This window comes from Ischnura elegans, chromosome X (assembly GCF_921293095.1).
Source record: "Ischnura elegans chromosome X, ioIscEleg1.1, whole genome shotgun sequence".
Taxonomy (NCBI): domain Eukaryota; kingdom Metazoa; phylum Arthropoda; class Insecta; order Odonata; family Coenagrionidae; genus Ischnura; species Ischnura elegans.
Window position 1 is genome coordinate 92,358,461 of NC_060259.1, and position 15,053 is coordinate 92,373,513.

The 15,053-nt window shown below is 37.7% G+C and overlaps 1 protein-coding gene and 1 long non-coding RNA gene across 2 annotated transcripts in view; one reads left to right on the plus strand and one right to left on the minus strand.

Annotated features, from left to right (window-relative positions):
* The window catches only part of LOC124170585 (prolyl 4-hydroxylase subunit alpha-1), an 89,641-nt gene that overhangs the window by 55,018 nt on the left and 19,570 nt on the right, over positions 1-15,053 (minus strand). The gene's annotated exons all lie outside the window — the stretch shown is intronic.
* On the plus strand, positions 5,624-7,082 carry LOC124170586. The gene is made up of 2 exons (XR_006867514.1): positions 5,624-6,553; positions 6,974-7,082. It is a non-coding gene; the product is annotated as an uncharacterized LOC124170586 (long non-coding RNA).

The following is a 15,053-nucleotide window of genomic DNA, read 5'->3' on the forward strand; positions in this document are numbered from 1 at the left end:
CATCTATTTCCATGTGAATATCCATTAACTTTACCCAGTTCACTCTATCAAATGATTTTTCAAAATCCACGAAACAGGCAAGCACGAGGTACCTCATTATCGCTATTGCATCACGAGTTGTCTTCGCTTTCCGGAAACCAAAATGATCTTCACCCAAGCACTCAATAGCACTAAATACCTCTTAACTTTCCTCAATACCAATTTCGCCGCGAGCAATATTAGGCTAATAGTCCTATGATCTCGGCATTCTATAGCTTTCACCTTTTTTGACAGCGGAATTAGAACCGACTTCAGAAAATCCTCCGGCCAACATCCCTACTCATAGATCCTGCCCACAAGCTCGAAAACTTTTCCTACTATCCCTCCTATAGGGTTCTTAAGAAGCTCACACGATATATTGTCCACGCGCACTGCTTTCCTAGCCTTCATATCACGAAGGGCTCTCTCTATTTCCACATCTACGATCCCCCGCTCAAGATAATTCTCCTCCACAGCACTTTCCTCCTCTACAGTCAATGTCTCCGGGCCGTACCTTCCGCTATAAAGATCCTCCACGTGTTCCTTCCACGTACTCTGAATCTCGTCTCGCTCGGTTAGCATCCTTACAAGTTTAGCCACAATTTTAGGCATGGCTTGCCTTACTTTGTCGCCCGATAACGACTTTACCTTTGCGTACAATGGATATCCCTCGCCTTCCTTCAGAAACTTTTCCATTTCCTAACAGTCTTTTCCATCAAGCCTCCCTCGCCCTGTTATTTTCACGCCGTAATCGATTATTTACTTGCCTATACATCCTTTTCCCTGCTCTGTATCCACGTTCTTCCACTTCGTTACCTCTTCCATATCTATTATCATTTCCTCCATTCTCCGCGGTTTTTTTATCCTTCAACAATCAGCATAGCCAATTGACTTCTCGGCCGCTTTCAATGTATCAGTCTTAATCTAATTCCACCCTTACTCAACAGTGTGTGTATTTTCCATCTCCCGGATACTGTTTTCCATTAGTTCCTGATACTCTCTCTTCATACACCCCTTCAGCGGCTCTACTTTCCATTTCCTCGCCTTTCTAATTTGCATTGGTCTTTTGAATTCAAGTCAAGTTGCACTTCATAAGCACCGGTTTTGATCTCTTTCCACATCCGCCGCAGGGAAATTTTACGAGCTTTTCACACTACTCCTAAACATGTCTTTTTTTATTCTCATACCACCGAAAACAGCTCTATACGGCCATTTAAATCGGGGTTTTTAACATGTTTAAAGTTTTACGCACACAAACAACCATGCCCTGGATAGGTAGCTTACCCAGGCGGGACTCGAACCCGCGACTCCAGTTTGGCAGGCGAGGACTTAACCCCGCCACCACCGAGTCCGACAACACTAAACCCAAACCCAAGACCGGTCTTAACATGGTATAGTCTTTTGATATCTCCCCATAACCCCTGCATTTTTCTATTAATAACTTCGCCATTTATGATGACTGAACTACTACGCGCGGTACGCGCATAGAAACATCTAGATAAATAATATGTGATATTGACGTTATTATTGATATTTAATATACATTTCATATGTGCTTGCATTACTAACATTCTACGGAAGACAACAGTACCAATCAATTTTCAATTGACTCACTGGTTTCGATGTTAGCAGAGGTTTGCGTTGTTTACAACAACTCCGTTAATTTTTGTGGTATAAACAATTTGTTTTCGGCAAACTGCTAGTAATGGATGTGGCTTCTTTATATCAAAATTGCAAGTTATAGGAACGAAAACTACGGGAATGCCAAGCGCTCAAAGTTGGGCACCTTGACTTTACGCGCAAAAAACGGGTACTTTTTCGAGAAAAAATTAAGTACAGGAAATACTATTGAGCCGCAGAATTTTTAAAGTACATGATATAACGTAGAACTAAATTCTCTTTCGTATGCTTTTTATTGCATTGAAATCGATTGCTTCATTTAGACCACGGACTTAGAATAATCAGGACTGGGCACATAAAGCTTTTTCTGTCGTCGCTATTGTCGCTGACGAGAAATTATTCTCATAGATGGCAGCACTGTAGCTCGCCCGAAACATCTAGGGAGTTTTATGGTGATTGTACGAGAGTGATCTTTTTTCATCAAACTTTCGAATATTGAAGATACTTAAGAACGATCAATTTTCTTGTGATACCAAGTGCGATGTACTATAGGGAAATTTTTCTCGATGAAGTTTTTTGACTCTTTCGAGGGAAAGGACGAATTCCTTGCGGTAGAATTGACTTCGTTGACATTTCCAGATCTATCCCTTAAGATTTTCAGCCTCATACTTTTCGACCACAACACAGTGGAAATGTTTATTGGAAGCCGCTATTCCTGTTGAAATAGGGCACTTTAATCTAGTATATTAGATAGGGTCTTATAATTTTATCCTGTTCCTTCCGCCTCGATTAGTAAAACAACTATGATGTGCAATTATTTCCAGTCTAGCATTCACTTTCATAGAAATCACATATGCTATGCAACGGAGTTACCTGTTCACCACTTAGAAGCTGAATTTCTATGATAAACTTTTGATGTAAGTATTAACTGTTTATCCATGCAGTTTGTACTTAATTTTACATGGTTGATTGACCTAATGAAATCCTAGCAGATGATATTTAATGATACACTAAATGCGATGTTCGGGGACCTACACTTAGGTTTTTCCACGTTTCTATCGCAGGAAAGAATTAAAGTGTGTTAAAAATGCTATTCAGGACTTGATTTGATATTTAAAGGATTTAAATTTGTTGTTTACAACCTCTTTTATAACATACGTTGATAAAATACTATTACCTCTAGTCTAGGACTGTTTCATAGCATGATATATCCCCTTGAATTGGAATTACGTGCTTATAACTCAGGAAGTTGAATTCTACTGATAAGCTTTTGCGATAAGTATTAGCTATGATCCCATTCTGTAGAGTTGGTGCTTGATTTACGCAGTTGATTGATCTGTTTGAAGCCTAGCGGACGAAATGCAATGAGGTAGAAAATGTCATGTTCGGGGGCTTATTTCATGGTTCTCTACGCATTTATTTCATAGAACAAAGATTTTTAATTGTGAAAATAAGTTTCAATGCTTAAGTCAGTATTTAAAAGATGTAAATTCATAATGTGAGCCTTTTCCGCTAAGTCCTAACAATGTTAATGAATAGGAGCACACGGGCGAGCTTTGGTGCTGCCATCTATGTTTGAAACCATCGCCGAGCGACATTAAGGACGACATCACTTGGCATTACTAGGGTTTGGGAGTTGCACTGGGCTAGAGCTCCTCAAACTCGAGTATCTTGCTTTTTTTTTACAGACAGTAAGTGCTTGTGATGGATAATTCATTTCTCCTGCAAAATTCTGCCGCTTCCTCTACCCTGTCATTTCGCATTCCTAATCCTAATTCTTCTATTTCGTTTCCATCCCTCACTTCCCCGACTGTGGCGTTCCAGTCCACCGTCACGACTAGATTTTTCTTATCCGGGATTTCCCTAATTATTTCGCCGAGCTGTTCATACACCTCATCTACTTCTTCTTTCCTAAGATTGCTAGTAGGCATGCAAACTTGAGCCACCACAAGGTTGAGGGGTCGCGCATCAATTTCTACCATCAGAATGGAATCGCTTACCTTACGAATATCGCGATTCCAGCCCGGAAGACGCCAACTACCGGCGAAAAATGTAAGCAGCGCGATGGTGATGGAGTGGACTGTTTACGTGTAATTCATGTGCCGAATATAGGCTGCGTAGTGCCTTATAGTAATCCCTGGCGCCTGTTGGCTTCTTTCCTGACAATTATCCCTCTTTAATAGATCTTTCGCTTATCTCACATTTCAGTGATACCTCCAAAACTATATTTTATGTAACTCTTAACTGTAACGTAACTGAATTTTCTGTTCTCACAACTCAGCCTCTCACGTATTCGAACTTCGCTTGCAGTCATTTCCATTATTTTTTCTCGGAAATTAACTGTAATAACCTCTTAATAAGTCTCAAGTATTTATAGTTTAATTCCTTTCATTCCTCCTTCTTTATTTTACTTTCGTCGTACATTTCATATGTATCCTATATTTCATTCAAGAGGAAAATGATCGGCAAGGTGATTGTCTCTCGGCGTCGTGGACGCGTTTTTTGGTGGAAATTCTTCTTCAAGAAATATTATTTAGAGAATGTGTCCTCTAAGCTAGGCGTAGGTATAGTTCCTGTTGGCGCTAAGGTGAAGAGAGAGGATCGCGATCCAAAACACATTCATTATATTTTGATATCCTAATTGGAGACATGGTGCAGTGAGTTAAGTTGAAACAGTTCATTAGATTAATAAATTTTCTTACTTGATAACGTTCTTCGTTTGAGAACTCAGTGTTAACTTCACCTCATAAAATCAAAGATTCCTTATAGTTTTCAGCACTTAATCAAGCAGGATCATTAAATTATCTACATTAAGGTTAATATCCCCATCTGGAGTATGATACATACAGATGACAACAACATATAAATAAATAAACTTAACAATCGAAATATCAAAAAGATTGTGCATGGGAATCACATTTTTACGGCTAATTGATTGAAAAAAAACACCATCCCAGGTAAAAATATTTGGTCTGTAACTAATCTGTAACTGGTCTGAAAGGCTAAATTTTGTTCTGTAACTGGTCTGTAACAGAACTGGACTGGTCTGGATTTCAGAGAGGCAAAGGAAAATGGTCTGTAACTAGTCTGGAATTCTGGTCTGTAACTGTGCTGTAATATTCGATGGTCTGCATCTAGTCTGGATCTATTCTGTAACTATGCTGAAATATTCTATGAGTTTCAACTGGTCTGGAACTATTCTGGAAAAATTCCAAGTGAGTCAACTGGTCTGGATTCTGATGTGACATGAGATCTGATATTTTATTCAGTCATCTGCAATTGCTCTTAAATTTATTTGTAACAGTGAAATTATTATAATGTATATCAGGCATTGATACTTAATGGAATTAGGAATCCTGGGCTATGGAGTGGTCAATTTTTAATGTCCATTAATTTTTTTTCAAGAAGGGTTACAATTTTATATTTGTTATTTCATAGATGAATTTCACATGGGTTCAAAGGTACCCACTGCCCACAATCATGGCTTGTGGAGATAGTTGCGTTATTTGGATGGTATTAGACAGGGCTGCATCATAAATTGAGACTAATATCAGAAGTACTTCTGATAAATTGAGACTAATATCAGAAGTACTTCTGATATTAGTCTCAATTTATGATGCAAACTTTAAGCATTTAAGCAAGCTTGGTAAGATTAGTAAAAAATGAATATGCGAGGTAAAAATAAATATTACTTCTAAATGATTGCAAAAGCAATGAAGGTTGAAATATTAAATAGGGTTTTAGAAAGTAGTTAGCAGTCAATAAAATAATTTGCAATGGTTTATTCTAATTCCAATGTATTTACCAATTTCAGGCAAAACTTTTTGCCTGCAACTTCCACTGTAATAAAAATGAACTCCTCCATGGTGGGTAGACATAGGGTAAATGAAGGGTAGTACCCTCCATGGTGTGTAGTTAACCCTCCATCAACCCATGCTCTACATTCCAGGGAGGGTAAGGCAAGGCCGGGTAGCACTACCGTGGAAGAAGGATTCTTCCATGGCACTACCTTTCCTTAGATCTCCTTCACTCACCAAACATCTACACTTACATGTTACATACTAACATACCTACTTCTTTCAAAAAATTGCATTGCATTTCTGTAGGGAAGGGGTGCAGTTAATGAGCTGATTGTAAGAAAAATTTAATATCTTCCAGCTATAAGTAGCGCTTACACACTTTATTTGGGCTATGGAAGCATAAAATAATAAACTTAAGTATCTGTTTGCCCCCTCACATGCAAATTGTTCTCGATTCAGAACACCGTGTATAAAATGATAATAAGGTGAACGTAATGCATCATTTCAGTGACCCATTAAAATTAAAGCATTTGTTGAAGAGGAAAATATCTGAAAAGTCCCTCAGGTACCTTCGTGAAGGTACACCTCGCACCTATAAGAAGCAGGTGCACCTGCTCCAGAGAAATTTAGTTCTGTAAAAGAATGTAGTAACTGCGGTAAATACATATTTTGCGGATTAAAAATTTGAGTTACAATTTTTTCCCATTATATAACGTATTAAAAATCGTATTTTGAAACTTGCGCCAAAACAACCGGCGGCCATCTTCTATACCACGTGACCTAACAGCCATTGGCACTGGAATGTTTACACTCGTAGATACAGTAGTTTCCGACTTTGTGAATTAATCTGTGCCTTAAAACCGTATTTTACAAGTAACTGTATGTTTAAGAACATATGGATGAGGAAAATATAACGTTTTACAAAGTGAAAACTTCCAAAAAGGAATCGAAAAAAATACTGTTTCATGCCAATTGCATACTATCACAATGAAATCAACGCCGGATAAAGTTTTTATTTACCGGGTTTGCGGAAAAAGTGGCTCCTTGCAGCTCGTAGAGACTTAAAGATGCCTTGGTCAGCATCAACCCATCTCTACTGCGCTGACTATTTTAATGTAAGTACTATTTTTACAATCGATAGTAAATCAACGAACTTGAGTATCAACAATTTTTAGGACTAATGCAATTAATGAACTACTTATTTCAACCCAATAGTTATATAAGATTATCTATTACTACGTTCTCACTGTGGTTACAATTTAGGTTGATCTTTGGCTTAACTTGTATATTAAAAATACTATTCATTCAGATCGATTAAGTTGAAATATTTCAAATTACTGTTCTCGCGTTAGAAACCACATTGTTAGCAGTTTTTCATGGCATAAAAGTATTAGTCTCACTATAAATTCATTCGTGCGTGAAGGGTTTTTCTTGAAATTGAATAACCATATTAGAGAATATGTGGAACAATTTTAAGTTACTTTAAGTACTTATTACTTAGCTGGTTATTAAATGTTACAATTCTCATTTTCCAGGATTGATGGCGATGGACACTAGACGTTTTCTCTGCTACAATACATGTTAACTGAGTTACTAATACTAGAGAATGTTTTGAGTACATCAATAAATGTTAAATTGCCGGTATGGATTTATTTTATTGCATAGAAAATCATCCACCTCCATACGAAACCAAAATTTCCTGTTGCAGGGGATATGTTATTGATGGTTTGTCAAAAGTCATATGCTAACATGTTTTATCAACTTAGAACTTTGATGGGAGTTCACAGCTGAAATGCAGTTGCCATGTGTGATTACAATGAATATCTTACGATCAGGTTGACATTTGTTAAATTCTGGATTCCATTTGCACTCATACTGGCATAATCTGGAGATACATCAACTCTGAGCTTTTGATTGTAGTAATAATTACTTAACTTTCTTGCCCCTTGCAGCTGAAGACATCCATAGAGATGTATCATCGCTTTTCAAAATTTACAATGTATTAAATTATGTAAGAATGCTATTGTAACAATTGGAGATTACTGCTATCCAGTATGCCTTTATCTCTGTCATATTTGGCTGGCTGGGAAATGCCTTCAGTATGCTTCTCAGATTTATTTGCTTAGGCTGTTCCCTTTTCCTTACTAGCTGAACTGAACCAGTCAGATCAATGAGATTGACTGATCTTTTAGTTATCCTGAGTCTCAGGTTAAGTAGTATAAACCAACTAGTCACTAGAACAGATTAGTTCCAGACCACATAGTCTCCCTGAGAACAGACCAGTTCCAGAGCAGTACAGACCTGGGTCCAGACCAGTTTACCCACCCGTTGTCCAGACCAGTTGCAGACCAAACTGGTCTGGAGCAATGTTTCAATTTCTTCCCAGTTCCAGACCAGCTACAGACCTTTAGCTCCACCCCCGTTCCAGACCTGTTCCAGCTCAGTTACAGACCAAATATTTTTACCTGGGATTTCTAACTGATGCAAACTTTCTTCCATTTTTAATCCCAGTTCTGCAGAAGTAGCTTCCCACAGAATAACCAAGTGATATTACTATAGTATATTACTATCACCTATAGTTGACTATCCTTTAGGACATTCATATTCTCTTATTCATTCTTTGGAGCTCCTTAGAGTATATGATATTTGATGTAGAAATCATTTATATAAGTACCTAGTTGAAATATTTTCCATTTGTTACTCTCCCTACTATCTGAGCAAAATAATAAACCACCACCTTTGATGATAATAATGTATCTTATTGTAACCATACGTCATGTACCATTTGGTTCACTATGCTTCTTATATATGCTCCTACTGCCTAGAAGAAGCATCTCAGTATCAATAGGTACTCAAATAGCTCTGATAGTTGTTCTGTAGACACTCTACTGATAGTTGTGTGTTGGTTAACATACTCTCAAACGATGACTTGAAGTCAGGTCTATTCTTATAAGGCCAGCTGGATGCCTTAACATTATTTATGTCTTTTTGATGAGAAGTGCTTATCTATAAGTCTCCAATGAAGAGTAAGGTGGATTAGAGAGGTTAAAGAAGGTAGAAGTGCAATATGGATATGGTGACTGAATAAGCCAATGCAATCATTTCTTCCAATTGCACCTTCTCCTTCATCACTCCCTCCACTTATAGCTTATTTTACCTCTCCACCTTGAGATTTTTTGGTTTTTCTCCAGTAATTAATAACTAAACATCCAGTTGGCATGCTTAAGTACAGACGTGACCTAATGGTATCATGTAGCTCCTGTACTTGTGAGCAACCATTCCAGCCCACTTAATTCTTTCTTACTTCCTACTCACTGACCGCTTTCCCTAAAAAAAATACTGAAAATAGACTCAACCTGAACGATTTTACTCTCATATGTTGACTAAGCAATTTTGACGTGATGCTTCCTATCATTGGTGGTGAATACAAGTTTCAAATGGGGATGGCAATAAAATATTTATAGTAAGTTTACTGTTAGAGAGGGGTCTGAGAAGTACAGAATTTTTCTGATTATTGGTGGGCAATCCTTATCCCTAATTCCTACAACTGCTTCACAGAGGAAAAGCCCTTTTAAAATGATGTACTGAAATTGGTAAATTAGAATGCAACAAACCCCAACTGTACTGATAATACATTCCTAATTATAAAACTTAATGGCACCCCTAAAAAGCCTATTTGGACCCATTGGGACATTGAGTATTTTAGAAATTAATTATGTACAATAACAACTACCCATGCACTGGAGAGGATAACCATCTCAGGCAGTTCTTGAACCCATGACCTTCAGCTTGCAAAGTGAGGCCTTTGCCCCACCACAACAAGGCCAGCATTATTGAGTTTAATTTACGAATACCCCTCGATGACTATCACTTGGTGTGACTGGACTCTTATAAAGTGATGGTGGAGTGGATAGATTAAATAAAGTTAAGGTGCTACATGTAGACAATAAACTATATTGACTCAGGATCAACTGTGTGAACACAACTTATTTTAACATTAAAAGAATACAAAAAAGTTTTTCTTTTCATCTACGATACAGTTGCAATTGCTAAGTTGGACTAAATTCTTCTCCATACTGCAACACTTTGTTTACTAGTACTTACCTTAACACCTACTTTTTTACCACTCCACTCCAATGTACTTTTCATCATCCCAGCCCACTTACTACTTTCTGTCAATGTCCTCGACTCTTTCCCCCATTATTCATCAAAATTAGCTAAGAACAAGTAACTAGGTAAAATAGATTCCATGAGCTAAGGTACCAGCAATACCACAGAAAGTTAGGATGGCCTTAAGCAAAATTGAAGAAAATTTTATGTGAATTCAATTTTTTATTATACTTTTCGGACATTTTGAAAACACAATACAAGAAAGAGGTAGGTAGAGAGTACCAAGGTTATGAAGTTTATAAGAGTGTTGACTATTACTTAAGTGATAGGTTTTCTACTCATATCAGGGATGTAAACTTGGGAGGAAAGAAAAACATTTGTGGTACACTACATAGAGAAGTGGCGGGTGGATAACATAAAGGACTTTTAAGTCAATATAAAATAGGTTCAGTTAGCAAGCTGGTTCATAAATACAAAGCCATTGAAGTCAACAACAGTGAGGACATTACAATCACAGTTCAATCATGGGCCTAATCATCAAACAAGTGATTTCTTAGGAGGAGCAATGATAAAATGTTTATGAAGTAAGGTTCAGTTGGCATGCAGGTTCATAAATACAAGGCCATTTAAGTCAACAACACTGAGGAAATTAAAATCATAGTTCAATCATGGGCCTAATCATCAAACAAGTGATTTGTTAGGAGGAACAATGATAAAATGTTTATGAAGTAAGGTTCAGTTGGCATGCAGGTTCATAAATACAAAGCCATTGAAGTCAACAACAGCGAGGAAATTAAAATCACAGTTCAATCATGGGCCTAATCATCAAACAAGAGATTTCTTAGGAGGAGCAATGATAAAATGTTTATGAAGTAAGGTTCAGTTGGCATGCAGGTTCATAAATACAAGGCCATTGAAGTCAACAACAGTGAGGAAATTAAAATCATAGTTCAATCATGGGCATAATCATCAAACAAGTGATTTCTTAGGAGGAGCAATGATAAAATGTTTATGAAGTAAGGTTCAGTTGGCATGCAGGTTCATAAATACAAGGCCATTGAAGTCAACAACAGAGAGGACATTAATATGAAGTTCAATCATGGGCCTAGACGTCACTCTAGTCATTTCTTAGGAAGAGAAATGAAAAATGTTTATGAAATAAGGTTCAGATAGAAAGCAGGTTCATAAAAACAAGCCATTTAAGTCAACATAAGTGAGGACATTTAAATCACAGTTCAATCATGGGCCCAATCGTAACACAAGTGATTTGTTAGAGAGAGCAATGATAAAATGTTTATGAAGTAATGTTTAGTTAGCATGCAGTTTCATAATTACAAAGCCATTACAGTAAAAATAAGTGAGGACATTAATGGCACAGTTAAACTATGGGTATTATAAGAGGAGGTTTATCGAGAAACCTGTATCAAAAAAGGAATCTGAAGGGAATGTATGGGAACGGAGTTCCTATTTCAGAGTTCGATAAGACCACCGAATAACATTGAGAAACGCTTAATTTCTCCTCATCGTCGTTTTCCTCGGTGGGACCATCGCCTTTTAGTGTTTTCCATGACGCTTTACAAGTTGAAAATTACGATAGAGCTCTAAAATGAAGTTAATAATGAACCAGCGGAATAGATAAATGTGCACCAATGTAATGAGAGTGGTTCAAAAACGATATATATTGAATGAAAAAGAGCACTACATACGGAAAATCCTCTGTACTGTGACGTGCAAATACGATACTTAATAACTCGATAGATATTAAGGAAAAATATAGCAGAAGATGGAGCAAAATAGCCATATAACGCTCGTTGCGATCTAATCTAGCAACATACTTTATCACCAGTGTGTCCGCCATCTTGGAAAATTACGTCACCGACGCTAGCGCCGCTAGTGGTGATTTGAGTCGCCAATACCTAACACTCGATTACCCATCTTCCCGTTTAACACTTAAGCTACTTCTCGTTGACTCTCCTCCCCACCACTATATACAACCCTATAACCATCACTTCAGAAATCCCCACCATCCTTCCACCTCACTTCGCATAGTCCTATCATAGGAAGCAATGATTGTAAAAAATATTATGGTACAGCCTGGGTGATACCGTAATGACTAACTCTTCGGCTAATCTGCGAAAGTATCCTAGAATCAAGCGCCAAAATCAGTTTTTCTCCATCTATACGTCAATGGAAACATATTACACACACGGCAATTAACCATGTTACCGACTCAAAATAGAGACATTCAAGAAAAATAATCCTGTTCTGCGAAGGAGGTTGTAAATATGCGAATGGGGGTGCTTGGGTAGGACAAGCCACGCCCACTTTCACCAAAACATTGACAATCCCACAGGGTCAATGCTTACTATTTGGTGAAATTTTTTGTTATAACTCGTTAATACATTAAAAAAAACTATGGAACGCACAACGTAAACCTTTTTATCTCACTTCATTGGTAGGCTTCGCGAAGTTATGACTAAAAAAACTTTTCCCGGGGAAAAATTATTATCAATCACCATGGTTACGTTCTACAACCACCTCAGCTGAAAATAAAATTTTACGAGAGAAAACTAGACATTTACCTGCACTTATTCTGGTAATGAATTTTATTATAGCCAACGGAAATGAAAAATTGCAGTAATAAAGTATATTCACAAGGATATCCCCACCAGTAAAGCGGCTATCAGACACAGAGTTTACACATAAATATCGTATGTATAAAGTACCGCGAATGATGGTAAAAATCCGATGACAATCGCCAGCGAAATGCTAATGATTATGGTAGCATTTTTCGCTTAATGAAGATCATTTTCAGAACAAAACTTAGCTACCCCAAAATATCAGTCGGAGACTAAGTCCAAAAATTGTCAAACTAAGATGGCGGAACTTTGACCACGCTAAGAACTCGGAAACAGCTCCTCCAGATATTTACAACCACCTTGGGATCTGCCCATCTATCAAAAACGATTCGCCACCTTTTCGCACCTATAATTGCAAAAAGAAAATACTTCACTAAAATCTAACTTTCAACACACATTTCAACCGAATGTGTTCATTCGTAGTAAAAGATCGAATAAATATGAAGGTGATTCCCCCCACCCATAGGGTCTCACTGTGGAAAATCCCCACCCACTTCCCACCGCCTCACACATTCAAAGACATTGATTTCTCTCCTACCATAAACAAGAACTCCTTTCCCATCAAAGCCTCACCCAATGGTTACATCATCCCCTTCACTCGGCAGCAGCAACTACTTATTTCCTTCAAGCAGGACCCCCCTCCCTTCTTTACTGTCACGCAGTCCGCCTTCCCAACTACACAAGCTAAAATAAGATTCATCGCGATCAACCAAAGTGATCATTATATAAGAAATCCTTTAAATGCGCTAACTACCACCGAGAAATCCAAATGGGTGAATGCATGATCTAAACTGACCTTGGTCAGTTTCACCATTGTTACACATCTTATATGCCGTAAAGGGAGCCATGTATATCTGTATTTTAATTCAAATTTATTCGAAAAATACGGTGTTTTTACTTATTTGGGTTCCTTCAGAGTTTTCGCCTTAACAATAGGTATCATCTCAACACACAGAGCTCAGAAGATAACATAATTATACATCGAGATGTTGGAAAGCAATTTTGACTCTCTAATGTCATCAAAACCTCAACATCACCTTTCATCCAAAGGAGAGGGATTGCCATTAAAAGTGAATCATTGCACAATGCCCCACGGTGGTTGAGCTACGCGTGTAATTCCTAGACGATAGTTATTTTCTTGGCAATCGTAACGCAATACGCACACGGGGTCAAATCCTCGTGAGATGGAACTTTGAGAAAAACAGTTGAGTCGAGGATTACAGTAATCGTACAAAAGGTTTCGCTAACTTAAGGTAAACCATGGTGAGAAACAATGAAAAATAAGTTAATGGGATCTTTTTTATTTAATAGGGCCTTTATCAAAGAAAACGAAAGGCATTGATTGCGATTCATTACCGACCATTAGTGTATTCATATTATACAAATTATTTGGTTTTAGAAATACCAGTTTAGACGAATGGCAGTGGTCAATTTTAACTACATTTGAAAGAGGACAGATTGGCGCACACGCGATGCCACTCGACGTGACGTCACAGGGACCCAGATGCTTTACGTGTAGATAGGAGTTTTAAATCGTCTGAGTTTACCAATGCATGCATGAGGCACGGACTTCAGGACTTCGAACATCTCTTAATAATCACCTATTAAAACTGCCTATGATCGGAAAGTTTCCTTCGCTTGATAAGGTATTAATAATCCTTATTTAAGCCAAGCGCTACCTGCTAGCAGCCAGCATCGCATCGGCGCACAATATACTCGCCCCAAGGTCACCTTACACGGCGATAGCGGCAACCAGAATGACGTCATACGGCGTTTTCCCAGCATTCATACTTAGCAGTCGCGTTTTCGCGCGCTTGAAATTTTTCACTTTTCAATTAATCGCGAAAAATAGATATCGTCATTTAAAAATCTAAACGCGTGAAATGCGCACTCCAGGAGTAATAATCTTCCCATTTAGGCAGTAAAAAAATAATAGGAAACCATTTTCGAAAGAATGATTCGCAAACAATACGCGGTCATGGTGACGCCATTATAACTCCAGACAATTTATACAATCAATTTTTTATCAAAATTTACTAAAATACTTTTTTTTGTAATGACATAAAGCTAAAAAATAATCAACGCTGGAATGTTTAATTTGCCGTCCATCTTCCTTCGGAATACAAGGGTAATTGCTTGCTTATAAGTGATAAAACGAGCACGTTACGGCGGCAGAAGGACGCTGCCCGGACGAGGGTGGGTTACCCCAGAGAGTGAATGCGTGCTAGAGTGATGGCGGCTAAGTCACCGACATTCGAGGCGAAAAGGTGAAACCCCAACTTCAGTCTTATTGTCATGGGAAATATGACAAAGTTATCACATGAAATACTAGTAAATAGTTTCTATGACAATCCAGTACTACTCCTTCGAATCGTATTAGTTGTAAATTAGATTTATTCTCGAAATATAAAAATATTAAACAAACGATAACGTCAACCCACAAGACTCATCCCGTGATCTTTCGAATTTTCACATTGCTCAGTGGCCAACATTCGCTCTAGACTATGGTTGGTTGATCCTCCGAGGGTCAAATGTAAGCTGAGCACGTTGCCTCAAGTGACTACTTTTTATTTCACTCAGGAAACCAATTTCATGAAGAAGTAAATTCATTAGGAATATTTATGGTTAAATAAAGGCAATTTGTGGCCTCTTTTACCTGTTCATGACTTTTTCTGCTGGCATCGCCCATTTAAGAGCCTAAAACAGCAAAATTTTTCCAACGTCACCAACATTCTCTTTATTGCGGAACTAGTCTGTTATTTCAGCTTATTTTTAATCTATCAATTTTGAAATAATGTCACTAAATATGCATAAAGAGACGTCATCCAAAGAATTATTATATGAAGTGCAGAAATAAAACTATGGT